The sequence below is a fragment of the Taudactylus pleione genome, unplaced genomic scaffold (assembly GCF_031769625.1).
Source record: "Taudactylus pleione unplaced genomic scaffold, aTauple2 ptg001420l, whole genome shotgun sequence".
NCBI lineage: Eukaryota > Metazoa > Chordata > Amphibia > Anura > Myobatrachidae > Taudactylus > Taudactylus pleione.
The window spans coordinates 1-16,041 of NW_028285819.1; positions in this window are offsets into that span (position 1 = coordinate 1).

Consider the following 16,041-nt stretch of genomic DNA (forward strand, 5'->3'; position numbering starts at 1 on the left):
CTGCTGTCCCTGTGAGGGGGGAGCGCTACACTGAGGAATGTATACCGTCTGCTGTCCCTGTGAGGGGGGGAGCGCTACACTGAGGACTGTATACCATCTGCTGTCCCTGTGAGGGGGAGCGCTACACTGAGGACTGTATACCGTCTGCTGTCCCTGTGAGGAGGGAGAGCTACACTGAGGACTGTATACCGTCTGCTGTCCCTGTGAGGGGGGATCACTACACTGAGGACTGTATACCGTCTGCTGTCCCTGTGAGGGGGGATCACTACACTGAGGACTGTATACCGTCTGCTGTCCCTGTGAGGGGGGAGAGCTACACTGAGGAATGTATACCGTCTGCTGTCCCTGTGAGGGGGGAGCGCTACACTGAGGACTGTATACCGTCTGCTGTCCCTGTGAGGGGGGATCACTACACTGAGGACTGTATACCGTCTGCTGTCCCTGTGAGGGGGGATCACTACACTGAGGACTGTATACCGTCTGCTGTCCCTGTGAGGAGGGAGCGCTACACTGAGGACTGTATACCATCTGCTGTCCCTGTGAGGAGGGAGCGCTACACTGAGGACTGTATACCGTCTGCTGTCCCTGTGAGGGGGGGAGCGCTACACTGAGGACTGTATACCGTCTGCTGTCCCTGTGAGGGGGGGAGCGCTACACTGAGGACTGTATACCGTCTGCTTGTCCCTGTGAGGGGGGAGCGCTACACTGAGGACTGTATACCGTCTGCTGTCCCTGTGAGGGGGGAGCGCTACACTGAGGACTGTATACCGTCTGCTGTCCCTGTGAGGGGGGAGCGCTACACTGAGGACTGTATACCCTGTGAGGGGGGAGCGCTACACTGAGGACTGTATACCGTCTGCTGTCCCTGTGAGGGGGGAGCGCTACGCTGAGGACTGTATACCGTCTGCTGTCCCTGTGAGGGGGGAGCGCTACGCTGAGGACTGTATACCGTCTGCTGTCCCTGTGAGGGGGGAGCGCTACGCTGAGGACTGTATACCGTCTGCTGTCCCTGTGAGGGGGGAGCGCTACGCTGAGGACTGTATACCATCTGCTGTCCCTGTGAGGGGGGAGCGCTACGCTGAGGACTGTATACCGTCTGCTGTCCCTGTGAGGGGGGAGCGCTACGCTGAGGAGTGTATACCGTCTGCTGTCCCTGTGAGGGGGGAGCGCTACGCTGAGGGACTGTATACCGTCTGCTGTCCCTGTGAGGGGGGGAGCGCTACGCTGAGGAATGTATACCGTCTGCTGTCCCTGTGAGGGGGGAGCGCTACGCTGAGGAATGTATACCGTCTGCTGTCCCTGTGAGGGGGGAGCGCTACGCTGAGGACTGTATACCGTCTGCTGTCCCTGTGAGGGGGGAGCGCTACGCTGAGGACTGTATACCGTCTGCTGTCCCTGTGAGGGGGGAGCGCTACGCTGAGGACTGTATACCGTCTGCTGTCCCTGTGAGGGGGGAGCGCTACGCTGAGGACTGTATACCGTCTGCTGTCCCTGTGAGGGGGGGAGCGCTACGCTGAGGACTGTATACCGTCTGCTGTCCCTGTGAGGGGGGAGCGCTACGCTGAGGACTGTATACCGTCTGCTGTCCCTGTGAGGGGGGAGCGCTACGCTGAGGACTGTATACCGTCTGCTGTCCCTGTGAGGGGGGAGCGCTACGCTGAGGACTGTATACCGTCTGCTGTCCCTGTGAGGGGGGAGCGCTACGCTGAGGACTGTATACCGTCTGCTGTCCCTGTGAGGGGGGGAGCGCTACGCTGAGGACTGTATACCGTCTGCTGTCCCCTGTGAGGGGGGGAGCGCTACGCTGAGGACTGTATACCGTCTGCTGTCCCTGTGAGGGGGGAGCGCTACGCTGAGGACTGTATACCGTCTGCTGTCCCTGTGAGGGGGGAGCGCTACGCTGAGGACTGTATACCGTCTGCTGTCCCTGTGAGGGGGGGAGCGCTACGCTGAGGACTGTATACCGTCTGCTGTCCCTGTGAGGGGGGAGCGCTACGCTGAGGACTGTATACCGTCTGCTGTCCCTGTGAGGGGGGGAGCGCTACGCTGAGGACTGTATACCGTCTGCTGTCCCTGTGAGGGGGGGAGCGCTACGCTGAGGACTGTATACCGTCTGCTGTCCCTGTGAGGAGGGAGCGCTACACTGAGGACTGTATACCGTCTGCTGTCCCTGTGAGGGGGGGAGCGCTACACTGAGGACTGTATACCGTCTGCTGTCCCTGTGAGGGGGGAGCGCTACACTGAGGACTGTATACCGTCTGCTGTCCCTGTGAGGGGGGAGCGCTACACTGAGGACTGTATACCGTCTGCTGTCCCTGTGAGGGGGGGAGCGCTACGCTGAGGACTGTATACCGTCTGCTGTCCCTGTGAGGGGGGGAGCGCTACGCTGAGGACTGTATACCGTCTGCTGTCCCTGTGAGGAGGGAGCGCTACGCTGAGGACTGTATACCGTCTGCTGTCCCTGTGAGGAGGGAGCGCTACGCTGAGGACTGTATACCGTCTGCTGTCCCTGTGAGGGGGGAGCGCTACGCTGAGGACTGTATACCGTCTGCTGTCCCTGTGAGGGGGGGAGCGCTACGCTGAGGACTGTATACCGTCTGCTGTCCCTGTGAGGAGGGAGCGCTACGCTGAGGAATGTATACCGTCTGCTGTCCCTGTGAGGGGGGAGCGCTACGCTGAGGACTGTATACCGTCTGCTGTCCCTGTGAGGGGGGAGCGCTACGCTGAGGACTGTATACCGTCTGCTGTCCCTGTGAGGGGGGAGCGCTACGCTGAGGACTGTATACCGTCTGCTGTCCCCTGTGAGGAGGGAGCGCTACGCTGAGGACTGTATACCGTCTGCTGTCCCTGTGAGGGGGGATCGCTACGCTGAGGACTGTATACCGTCTGCTGTCCCTGTGAGGGGGGAGCGCTACACTGAGGACTGTATACCGTCTGCTGTCCCCTGTGAGGAGGGAGCGCTACACTGAGGACTGTATACCATCTGCTGTCCCTGTGAGGGGGGGATCGCTACACTGAGGACTGTATACCGTCTGCTGTCCCTGTGAGGGGGGAGCGCTACACTGAGGAATGTATACCGTCTGCTGTCCCTGTGAGGAGGGAGCGCTACACTGAGGACTGTATACCGTCTGCTGTCCCTGTGAGGAGGGAGCGCTACACTGAGGACTGTATACCGTCTGCTGTCCCTGTGAGGGGGGAGCGCTACACTGAGGACTGTATACCGTCTGCTGTCCCTGTGAGGAGGGAGCGCTACACTGAGGACTGTATACCGTCTGCTGTCCCTGTGAGGGGGGAGATCTACACTGAGGACTGTATACCGTCTGCTGTCCCTGTGAGGGGGGGAGCGCTACACTGAGGACTGTATACCGTCTGCTGTCCCTGTGAGGAGGGAGCGCTACACTGAGGACTGTATACCGTCTGCTGTCCCTGTGAGGAGGGAGCGCTACACTGAGGACTGTATACCGTCTGCTGTCCCTGTGAGGAGGGAGCGCTACACTGAGGACTGTATACCGTCTGCTGTCCCTGTGAGGGGGGATCACTACACTGAGGACTGTATACCGTCTGCTGTCGCTGTGAGGGGGGATCACTACACTGAGGACTGTATACCGTCTGCTGTCCCTGTGAGGGGGGAGAGCTACACTGAGGAATGTATACCGTCTGATGTCCCTGTGAGGAGGGAGCGCTACACTGAGGACTGTATACCGTCTGCTGTCCCTGTGAGGGGGGATCACTACACTGAGGACTGTATACCGTCTGCTGTCCCTGTGAGAGGGGAGCGCTACACTGAGGACTGTATACCGTCTGCTGTCCCTGTGAGGGGGGATCACTACACTGAGGACTGTATACCGTCTGCTGTCCCTGTGAGGGGGGATCACTACACTGAGGACTGTATACCGTCTGCTGTCCCTGTGAGAGGGGAGCGCTACACTGAGGACTGTATACCGTCTGCTGTCCCTGTGAGGGGGGATCGCTACACTGAGGACTGTATACCGTCTGCTGTCGCTGTGAGGGGGGAGTGCTACACTGAGGACTGTATACCGTCTGCTGTCCCTGTGAGGGGGGATCGCTACACTGAGGACTGTATACCGTCTGCTGTCCCTGTGAGGGGGGATCACTACACTGAGGACTGTATACCGTCTGCTGTCCCTGTGAGGGGGGAGCGCTACACTGAGGACTGTATACCGTCTGCTGTCCCTGTGAGGGGGGATCACTACACTGAGGACTGTATACCGTCTGCTGTCCCTGTGAGGAGGGAGCGCTACACTGAGGAATGTATACCGTCTGCTGTCCCTGTGAGGAGGGAGCGCTACACTGAGGACTGTATACCGTCTGCTGTCCCTGTGAGGAGGGAGCGTTACACTGAGGACTGTATACCGTCTGCTGTCCCTGTGAGGAGGGAGCGCTACACTGAGGACTGTATACCGTCTGCTGTCCCTGTGAGGAGGGAGCGCTACACTGAGGACTGTATACCGTCTGCTGTCCCTGTGAGGAGGGAGCGCTACACTGAGGACTGTATACCGTCTGCTGTCCCTGTGAGGAGGGAGCGCTACACTGAGGACTGTATACCGTCTGCTGTCCCTGTGAGGGGGGAGCGCTACACTGAGGACTGTATACCGTCTGCTGTCCCCTGTGAGGGGGGAGAGCTACACTGAGGACTGTATACCGTCTGCTGTCCCTGTGAGGGGGGGAGCGCTACACTGAGGACTGTATACCGTCTGCTGTCCCTGTGAGGAGGGAGCGCTACACTGAGGACTGTATACCGTCTGCTGTCCCTGTGAGGAGGGAGCGCTACACTGAGGACTGTATACCGTCTGCTGTCCCTGTGAGGAGGGAGCGCTACACTGAGGAATGTATACCGTCTGCTGTCCCTGTGAGGACGGGAGCGCTACACTGAGGACTGTATACCGTCTGCTGTCCCTGTGAGGAGGGAGCGCTACACTGAGGACTGTATACCGTCTGCTGTCCCTGTGAGGAGGGAGCGCTACACTGAGGACTGTATACCGTCTGCTGTCCCTGTGAGGAGGGAGCGCTACACTGAGGACTGTATACCGTCTGCTGTCCCTGTGAGGGGGGAGAGCTACACTGAGGACTGTATACCGTCTGCTGTCCCTGTGAGGGGGGATCGCTACACTGAGGACTGTATACCGTCTGCTGTCCCTGTGAGGGGGGAGCGCTACACTGAGGAATGTATACCGTCTGCTGTCCCTGTGAGGAGGGAGCGCTACACTGAGGACTGTATACCGTCTGCTGTCCCTGTGAGGAGGGAGCGCTACACTGAGGACTGTATACCGTCTGCTGTCCCTGTGAGGGGGGAGCGCTACACTGAGGACTGTATACCGTCTGCTGTCCCTGTGAGGGGGGAGAGCTACACTGAGGACTGTATACCGTCTGCTGTCCCTGTGAGGGGGGAGCGCTACACTGAGGACTGTATACCGTCTGCTGTCCCTGTGAGGGGGGAGCGCTACACTGAGGACTGTATACCGTCTGCTGTCCCTGTGAGGAGGGAGCGCTACACTGAGGACTGTATACCGTCTGCTGTCCCTGTGAGGAGGGAGCGCTACACTGAGGACTGTATACCGTCTGCTGTCCCTGTGAGGGAGGGAGCGCTACACTGAGGACTGTATACCGTCTGCTGTCCCTGTGAGGAGGGAGCGCTACACTGAGGACTGTATACCGTCTGCTGTCCCTGTGAGGAGGGAGCGCTACACTGAGGACTGTATACCGTCTGCTGTCCCTGTGAGGAGGGAGCGCTACACTGAGGACTGTATACCGTCTGCTGTCCCTGTGAGGAGGGAGCGCTACACTGAGGACTGTATACCGTCTGCTGTCCCTGTGAGGAGGGAGCGCTACACTGAGGACTGTATACCGTCTGCTGTCCCCTGTGAGGAGGGAGCGCTACACTGAGGACTGTATACCGTCTGCTGTCCCTGTGAGGAGGGAGCGCTACGCTGAGGACTGTATACCGTCTGCTGTCCCTGTGAGGGGGGAGCGCTACGCTGAGGACTGTATACCGTCTGCTATCCCTGTGAGGAGGGAGCGCTACGCTGAGGACTGTATACCGTCTGCTGTCCCTGTGAGGAGGGAGCGCTACGCTGAGGACTGTATACCGTCTGCTGTCCCTGTGAGGAGGGAGCGCTACACTGAGGACTGTATACCGTCTGCTGTCCCTGTGAGGAGGGAGCGCTACACTGAGGACTGTATACCGTCTGCTGTCCCTGTGAGGAGGAGCGCTACACTGAGGACTGTATACCGTCTGCTGTCCCCTGTGAGGAGGGAGCGCTACACTGAGGACTGTATACCGTCTGCTGTCCCTGTGAGGAGGGAGCGCTACACTGAGGACTGTATACCGTCTGCTGTCCCTGTGAGGAGGGAGCGCTACACTGAGGACTGTATACCGTCTGCTGTCCCTGTGAGGAGGGAGCGCTACACTGAGGACTGTATACCGTCTGCTGTCCCTGTGAGGAGGGAGCGCTACACTGAGGACTGTATACCGTCTGCTGTCCCTGTGAGGAGGGAGCGCTACGCTGAGGAATGTATACCGTCTGCTGTCCCTGTGAGGAGGGAGCGCTACGCTGAGGACTGTATACCGTCTGCTGTCCCTGTGAGGAGGGAGCGCTACGCTGAGGACTGTATACCGTCTGCTGTCCCTGTGAGGAGGGGAGCGCTACGCTGAGGACTGTATACCGTCTGCTGTCCCTGTGAGGAGGGAGCGCTACGCTGAGGAATGTATACCGTCTGCTGTCCCTGTGAGGAGGGAGCGCTACACTGAGGACTGTATACCGTCTGCTGTCCCTGTGAGGGGGGAGCGCTACACTGAGGACTGTATACCGTCTGCTGTCCCTGTGAGGAGGGAGCGCTACACTGAGGACTGTATACCGTCTGCTGTCCCTGTGAGGGGGGAGCGCTACACTGAGGACTGTATACCGTCTGCTGTCCCTGTGAGGAGGGAGCGCTACACTGAGGACTGTATACCGTCTGCTGTCCCTGTGAGGGGGGAGCGCTACACTGAGGAATGTATACCGTCTGCTGTCCCTGTGAGGGGGGAGCGCTACACTGAGGACTGTATACCGTCTGCTGTCCCTGTGAGGGGGGGAGCGCTACGCTGAGGACTGTATACCGTCTGCTGTCCCTGTGAGGAGGGAGCGCTACACTGAGGACTGTATACCGTCTGCTGTCCCTGTGAGGGGGGGAGCGCTACACTGAGGACTGTATACCGTCTGCTGTCCATGTGAGGGGGGAGCGCTACACTGAGGACTGTATACCGTCTGCTGTCCCTGTGAGGGGGGAGCGCTACACTGAGGACTGTATACCGTCTGCTGTCCCTGTGAGGGGGGAGCGCTACACTGAGGACTGTATACCGTCTGCTGTCCCTGTGAGGGGGGGAGCGCTACACTGAGGACTGTATACCGTCTGCTGTCCCTGTGAGGAGGGAGCGCTACGCTGAGGACTGTATACCGTCTGCTGTCCCTGTGAGGAGGGAGCGCTACGCTGAGGACTGTATACCGTCTGCTGTCCCTGTGAGGGGGGAGCGCTACGCTGAGGACTGTATACCGTCTGCTGTCCCTGTGAGGGGGGGAGCGCTACGCTGAGCACTGTATACCGTCTGCTTGTCCCTGTGAGGAGGGAGCGCTACGCTGAGGAATGTATACCGTCTGCTGTCCCTGTGAGGGGGGAGCGCTACGCTGAGGACTGTATACCGTCTGCTGTCCCTGTGAGGGGGGAGCGCTACGCTGAGGACTGTATACCGTCTGCTGTCCCTGTGAGGGGGGAGCGCTACGCTGAGGACTGTATACCGTCTGCTGTCCCTGTGAGGAGGGAGCGCTACGCTGAGGACTGTATACCGTCTGCTGTCCCTGTGAGGGGGGATCGCTACACTGAGGACTGTATACCGTCTGCTGTCCCTGTGAGGGGGGAGCGCTACACTGAGGACTGTATACCGTCTGCTGTCCCTGTGAGGAGGGAGCGCTACACTGAGGACTGTATACCGTCTGCTGTCCCTGTGAGGGGGGAGAGCTACACTGAGGACTGTATACCATCTGCTGTCCCTGTGAGGGGGGATCGCTACACTGAGGACTGTATACCGTCTGCTGTCCCTGTGAGGGGGGAGCGCTACACTGAGGAATGTATACCGTCTGCTGTCCCTGTGAGGAGGGGAGCGCTACACTGAGGACTGTATACCGTCTGCTGTCCCTGTGAGGAGGGAGCGCTACACTGAGGACTGTATACCGTCTGCTGTCCCTGTGAGGGGGGGAGCGCTACACTGAGGACTGTATACCGTCTGCTGTCCCTGTGAGGAGGGAGCGCTACACTGAGGACTGTATACCGTCTGCTGTCCCTGTGAGGGGGGAGAGCTACATCACTACACTGAGGACTGTATACCGTCTGCTGTCGCTGTGAGGGGGGATCACTACACTGAGGACTGTATACCGTCTGCTGTCCCTGTGAGGGGGGAGAGCTACACTGAGGAATGTATACCGTCTGATGTCCCTGTGAGGAGGGAGCGCTACACTGAGGACTGTATACCGTCTGCTGTCCCTGTGAGGGGGGATCACTACACTGAGGACTGTATACCGTCTGCTGTCCCTGTGAGAGGGGGAGCGCTACACTGAGGACTGTATACCGTCTGCTGTCCCTGTGAGGGGGGATCACTACACTGAGGACTGTATACCGTCTGCTGTCCCTGTGAGGGGGGATCACTACACTGAGGACTGTATACCGTCTGCTGTCCCTGTGAGAGGGGAGCGCTACACTGAGGACTGTATACCGTCTGCTGTCCCTGTGAGGGGGGATCGCTACACTGAGGACTGTATACCGTCTGCTGTCGCTGTGAGGGGGGAGTGCTACACTGAGGACTGTATACCGTCTGCTGTCCCTGTGAGGGGGGATCGCTACACTGAGGACTGTATACCGTCTGCTGTCCCTGTGAGGGGGGATCACTACACTGAGGACTGTATACCGTCTGCTGTCCCTGTGAGGAGGGAGCGCTACACTGAGGACTGTATACCGTCTGCTGTCCCTGTGAGGGGGGAGCGCTACACTGAGGACTGTATACCGTCTGCTGTCCCTGTGAGGGGGGATCACTACACTGAGGACTGTATACCGTCTTCTGTCCCTGTGAGGAGGGAGCGCTACACTGAGGACTGTATACCGTCTGCTGTCCCTGTGAGGGGGGATCACTACACTGAGGACTGTATACCGTCTGCTGTCGCTGTGAGGGGGGATCACTACACTGAGGACTGTATACCATCTGCTGTCCCTGTGAGGGGGGAGCGCTACACTGAGGACTGTATACCGTCTGCTGTCCCTGTGAGGGGGGAGCGCTACACTGAGGAATGTATACCGTCTGCTGTCCCTGTGAGGGGGGAGCGCTACACTGAGGAATGTATACCGTCTGCTGTCCCTGTGAGGAGGGAGCGCTACACTGAGGACTGTATACCGTCTGCTGTCCCTGTGAGGGGGGAGCGCTACACTGAGGACTGTATACCGTCTGCTGTCCCTGTGAGGGGGGAGAGCTACACTGAGGACTGTATACCGTCTGCTGTCCCTGTGAGGGGGGATCACTACACTGAGGACTGTATACTGTCTGCTGTCCCTGTGAGGGGGGATCACTACTCTGAGGACTGTATACCGTCTGCTGTCCGTGTGAGGGGGGAGAGCTACACTGAGGAATGTATACCGTCTGCTGTCCCTGTGAGGGGGGAGCGCTACACTGAGGACTGTATACCGTCTGCTGTCCCTGTGAGGAGGGAGCGCTACACTGAGGACTGTATACCGTCTGCTGTCCCTGTGAGGGGGGAGCGCTACACTGAGGAATGTATACCGTCTGCTGTCCCTGTGAGGGGGGATCACTACACTGAGGACTGTATACTGTCTGCTGTCCCTGTGAGGGGGGATCACTACACTGAGGACTGTATACCGTCTGCTGTCCGTGTGAGGGGGGAGAGCTACACTGAGGAATGTATACCGTCTGCTGTCACTGTGAGGGGGGATCGCTACACTGAGGACTGTATACCGTCTGCTGTCCCTGTGAGGGGGGGAGCGCTACACTGAGGACTGTATACCGTCTGCTGTCCCTGTGAGGGGGGAGCGCTACACTGAGGACTGTATACCGTCTGCTGTCCCTGTGAGGGGGGAGCGCTACACTGAGTACTGTATACCGTCTGCTGTCCCTGTGAGGGGGGAGCGCTACACTGAGGAATATATACCGTCTGCTGTCCCTGTGAGGGGGGGAGCGCTACACTGAGGAATGTATACCGTCTGCTGTCCCTGTGAGGAGGGAGCGCTACACTGAGGACTGTATACCGTCTGCTGTCCCTGTGAGGGGGGAGCGCTACACTGAGGAATATATACCGTCTGCTGTCCCTGTGAGGAGGGAGCGCTACACTGAGGACTGTATACCGTCTGCTGTCCCTGTGAGGAGGGAGCGCTACACTGAGTACTGTATACCGTCTGCTGTCCCTGTGAGGAGGGAGCGCTACACTGAGGACTGTATACCGTCTGCTGTCCCTGTGAGGAGGGAGCGCTACACTGAGGACTGTATACCGTCTGCTGTCCCTGTGAGGAGGGAGCGCTACACTGAGGACTGTATACCGTCTGCTGTCCCTGTGAGGAGGGAGCGCTACACTGAGGACTGTATACCGTCTGCTGTCCCTGTGAGGAGGGAGCGCTACACTGAGGACTGTATACCGTCTGCTGTCCCTGTGAGGAGGGAGCGCTACACTGAGGAATATATACCGTCTGCTGTCCCTGTGAGGAGGGAGCGCTACACTGAGGACTGTATACCGTCTGCTGTCCCTGTGAGGAGGGAGCGCTACACTGAGGACTGTATACCGTCTGCTGTCCCTGTGAGGAGGGAGCGCTACACTGAGGACTGTATACCGTCTGCTGTCCCTGTGAGGAGGGAGCGCTACACTGAGGACTGTATACCGTCTGCTGTCCCTGTGAGGAGGGAGCGCTACACTGAGGACTGTATACCGTCTGCTGTCCCTGTGAGGAGGGAGCGCTACACTGAGGACTGTATACCGTCTGCTGTCCCTGTGAGGAGGGAGCGCTACACTGAGGAATATATACCGTCTGCTGTCCCTGTGAGGAGGGAGCGCTACACTGAGGACTGTATACCGTCTGCTGTCCCTGTGAGGAGGGAGCGCTACACTGAGGACTGTATACCGTCTGCTGTCCCTGTGAGGAGGGAGCGCTACACTGAGGAATGTATACCGTCTCCTGTCCCTGTGAGGGGGGAGCGCTACACTGAGGACTGTATACCGTCTGCTGTCCATGTGAGGGGGGAGCGCTACACTGAGGACTGTATACCGTCTGCTGTCCCTGTGAGGGGGGAGCGCTACACTGAGGACTGTATACCGTCTGCTGTCCCTGTGAGGGGGGAGCGCTACACTGAGGACTGTATACCGTCTGCTGTCCCTGTGAGGGGGGAGCGCTACACTGAGGACTGTATACCGTCTGCTGTCCCTGTGAGGAGGGAGCGCTACGCTGAGGACTGTATACCGTCTGCTGTCCCTGTGAGGAGGGAGCGCTACGCTGAGGACTGTATACCGTCTGCTGTCCCTGTGAGGGGGGAGCGCTACGCTGAGGACTGTATACCGTCTGCTGTCCCTGTGAGGGGGAGCGCTACGCTGAGCACTGTATACCGTCTGCTGTCCCTGTGAGGAGGGAGCGCTACGCTGAGGAATGTATACCGTCTGCTGTCCCTGTGAGGGGGGAGCGCTACGCTGAGGACTGTATACCGTCTGCTGTCCCTGTGAGGGGGGAGCGCTACGCTGAGGACTGTATACCGTCTGCTGTCCCTGTGAGGGGGGGAGCGCTACGCTGAGGACTGTATACCGTCTGCTGTCCCTGTGAGGAGGGAGCGCTACGCTGAGGACTGTATACCGTCTGCTGTCCCTGTGAGGGGGGATCGCTACACTGAGGACTGTATACCGTCTGCTGTCCCTGTGAGGGGGGAGCGCTACACTGAGGACTGTATACCGTCTGCTGTCCCTGTGAGGAGGGAGCGCTACACTGAGGACTGTATACCGTCTGCTGTCCCTGTGAGGGGGGAGAGCTACACTGAGGACTGTATACCATCTGCTGTCCCTGTGAGGGGGGATCGCTACACTGAGGACTGTATACCGTCTGCTGTCCCTGTGAGGGGGGAGCGCTACACTGAGGAATGTATACCGTCTGCTGTCCCTGTGAGGAGGGAGCGCTACACTGAGGACTGTATACCGTCTGCTGTCCCTGTGAGGAGGGAGCGCTACACTGAGGACTGTATACCGTCTGCTGTCCCTGTGAGGGGGGAGCGCTACACTGAGGACTGTATACCGTCTGCTGTCCCTGTGAGGAGGGAGCGCTACACTGAGGACTGTATACCGTCTGCTGTCCCTGTGAGGGGGGAGAGCTACACTGAGGACTGTATACCGTCTGCTGTCCCTGTGAGGGGGGAGCGCTACACTGAGGACTGTATACCGTCTGCTGTCCCTGTGAGGAGGGAGCGCTACACTGAGGACTGTATACCGTCTGCTGTCCCTGTGAGGAGGGAGCGCTACACTGAGGACTGTATACCGTCTGCTGTCCCTGTGAGGAGGGAGCGCTACACTGAGGACTGTATACCGTCTGCTGTCCCTGTGAGGGGGGATCACTACACTGAGGACTGTATACCGTCTGCTGTCGCTGTGAGGGGGGATCACTACACTGAGGACTGTATACCGTCTGCTGTCCCTGTGAGGGGGGAGAGCTACACTGAGGAATGTATACCGTCTGATGTCCCTGTGAGGAGGGAGCGCTACACTGAGGACTGTATACCGTCTGCTGTCCCTGTGAGGGGGGATCACTACACTGAGGACTGTATACCGTCTGCTGTCCCTGTGAGAGGGGAGCGCTACACTGAGGACTGTATACCGTCTGCTGTCCCTGTGAGGGGGGATCACTACACTGAGGACTGTATACCGTCTGCTGTCCCTGTGAGGGGGGATCACTACACTGAGGACTGTATACCGTCTGCTGTCCCTGTGAGAGGGGAGCGCTACACTGAGGACTGTATACCGTCTGCTGTCCCTGTGAGGGGGGATCGCTACACTGAGGACTGTATACCGTCTGCTGTCGCTGTGAGGGGGGAGTGCTACACTGAGGACTGTATACCGTCTGCTGTCCCTGTGAGGGGGGATCGCTACACTGAGGACTGTATACCGTCTGCTGTCCCTGTGAGGGGGGATCACTACACTGAGGACTGTATACCGTCTGCTGTCCCTGTGAGGAGGGAGCGCTACACTGAGGACTGTATACCGTCTGCTGTCCCTGTGAGGGGGGGAGCGCTACACTGAGGACTGTATACCGTCTGCTGTCCCTGTGAGGGGGGATCACTACACTGAGGACTGTATACCGTCTTCTGTCCCTGTGAGGAGGGAGCGCTACACTGAGGACTGTATACCGTCTGCTGTCCCTGTGAGGGGGGATCACTACACTGAGGACTGTATACCGTCTGCTGTCGCTGTGAGGGGGGATCACTACACTGAGGACTGTATACCATCTGCTGTCCCTGTGAGGGGGGAGCGCTACACTGAGGACTGTATACCGTCTGCTGTCCCTGTGAGGGGGGAGCGCTACACTGAGGAATGTATACCGTCTGCTGTCCCTGTGAGGGGGGAGCGCTACACTGAGGAATGTATACCGTCTGCTGTCCCTGTGAGGAGGGAGCGCTACACTGAGGACTGTATACCGTCTGCTGTCCCTGTGAGGGGGGGAGCGCTACACTGAGGACTGTATACCGTCTGCTGTCCCTGTGAGGGGGGAGAGCTACACTGAGGACTGTATACCGTCTGCTGTCCCTGTGAGGGGGGATCACTACACTGAGGACTGTATACTGTCTGCTGTCCCTGTGAGGGGGGATCACTACTCTGAGGACTGTATACCGTCTGCTGTCCGTGTGAGGGGGGAGAGCTACACTGAGGAATGTATACCGTCTGCTGTCCCTGTGAGGGGGGAGCGCTACACTGAGGACTGTATACCGTCTGCTGTCCCTGTGAGGAGGGAGCGCTACACTGAGGACTGTATACCGTCTGCTGTCCCTGTGAGGGGGGAGCGCTACACTGAGGAATGTATACCGTCTGCTGTCCCTGTGAGGGGGGGATCACTACACTGAGGACTGTATACTGTCTGTTGTCCCTGTGAGGGGGGATCACTACACTGAGGACTGTATACCGTCTGCTGTCCGTGTGAGGGGGGAGAGCTACACTGAGGACTGTATACCGTCTGCTGTCCCTGTGAGGGGGGAGCGCTACACTGAGGACTGTATACCGTCTGCTGTCCCTGTGAGGCGGGAGAGCTACACTGAGGACTGTATACCGTCTGCTGTCCCTGTGAGGGGGGATCACTACACTGAGGACTGTATACTGTCTGCTGTCCCTGTGAGGGGGGATCACTACTCTGAGGACTGTATACCGTCTGCTGTCCGTGTGAGGGGGGAGAGCTACACTGAGGAATGTATACCGTCTGCTGTCCCTGTGAGGGGGGAGCGCTACACTGAGGACTGTATACCGTCTGCTGTCCCTGTGAGGAGGGAGCGCTACACTGAGGACTGTATACCGTCTGCTGTCCCTGTGAGGGGGGAGCGCTACACTGAGGAATGTATACCGTCTGCTGTCCCTGTGAGGGGGGATCACTACACTGAGGACTGTATACTGTCTGTTGTCCCTGTGAGGGGGGATCACTACACTGAGGACTGTATACCGTCTGCTGTCCGTGTGAGGGGGGGAGAGCTACACTGAGGAATGTATACCGTCTGCTGTCACTGTGAGGGGGGATCGCTACACTGAGGACTGTATACCGTCTGCTGTCCCTGTGAGGGGGGAGCGCTACACTGAGGACTGTATACCGTCTGCTGTCCCTGTGAGGGGGGAGCGCTACACTGAGGACTGTATACCGTCTGCTGTCCCTGTGAGGGGGGAGCGCTACACTGAGTACTGTATACCGTCTGCTGTCCCTGTGAGGGGGGAGCGCTACACTGAGGAATATATACCGTCTGCTGTCCCTGTGAGGGGGGAGCGCTACACTGAGGAATGTATACCGTCTGCTGTCCCTGTGAGGAGGGAGCGCTACACTGAGGACTGTATACCGTCTGCTGTCCCTGTGAGGGGGGAGCGCTACACTGAGGAATATATACCGTCTGCTGTCCCTGTGAGGAGGGAGCGCTACACTGAGGACTGTATACCGTCTGCTGTCCCTGTGAGGAGGGAGCGCTACACTGAGTACTGTATACCGTCTGCTGTCCCTGTGAGGAGGGAGCGCTACACTGAGGACTGTATACCGTCTGCTGTCCCTGTGAGGGGGGAGCGCTACACTGAGGACTGTATACCGTCTGCTGTCCCTGTGAGGGGGGAGCGCTACACTGAGGAATGTATACCGTCTGCTGTCCCTGTGAGGAGGGAGCGCTACACTGAGGACTGTATACCGTCTGCTGTCCCTGTGAGGAGGGAGCGCTACACTGAGGACTGTATACCGTCTGCTGTCCCTGTGAGGAGGGAGCGCTACACTGAGGACTGTATACCGTCTGCTGTCCCTGTGAGGAGGGAGCGCTACACTGAGGACTGTATACCGTCTGCTGTCCCTGTGAGGGGGGAGGGCTACACTGAGGAATGTATACCGTCTGCTGTCCCTGTGAGGAGGGGAGCGCTACACTGAGGACTGTATACCGTCTGCTGTCCCTGTGAGGAGGGAGCGCTACACTGAGGACTGTATACCGTCTGCTGTCCCTGTGAGGAGGGAGCGCTACACTGAGGACTGTATACCGTCTGCTGTCCCTGTGAGGAGGGAGCGCTACACTGAGGACTGTATACCGTCTGCTGTCCCTGTGAGGAGGGAGCGCTACACTGAGGACTGTATACCGTCTGCTGTCCCTGTGAGGAGGGAGCGCTACACTGAGGACTGTATACCGTCTGCTGTCCCTGTGAGGAGGGAGCGCTGCACTGAGGACTGTATACCATCTGCTGTCCCTGTGAGGAGGGAGCGCTACACTGAGGACTGTATACCGTCTGCTGTCCCTGTGAGGAG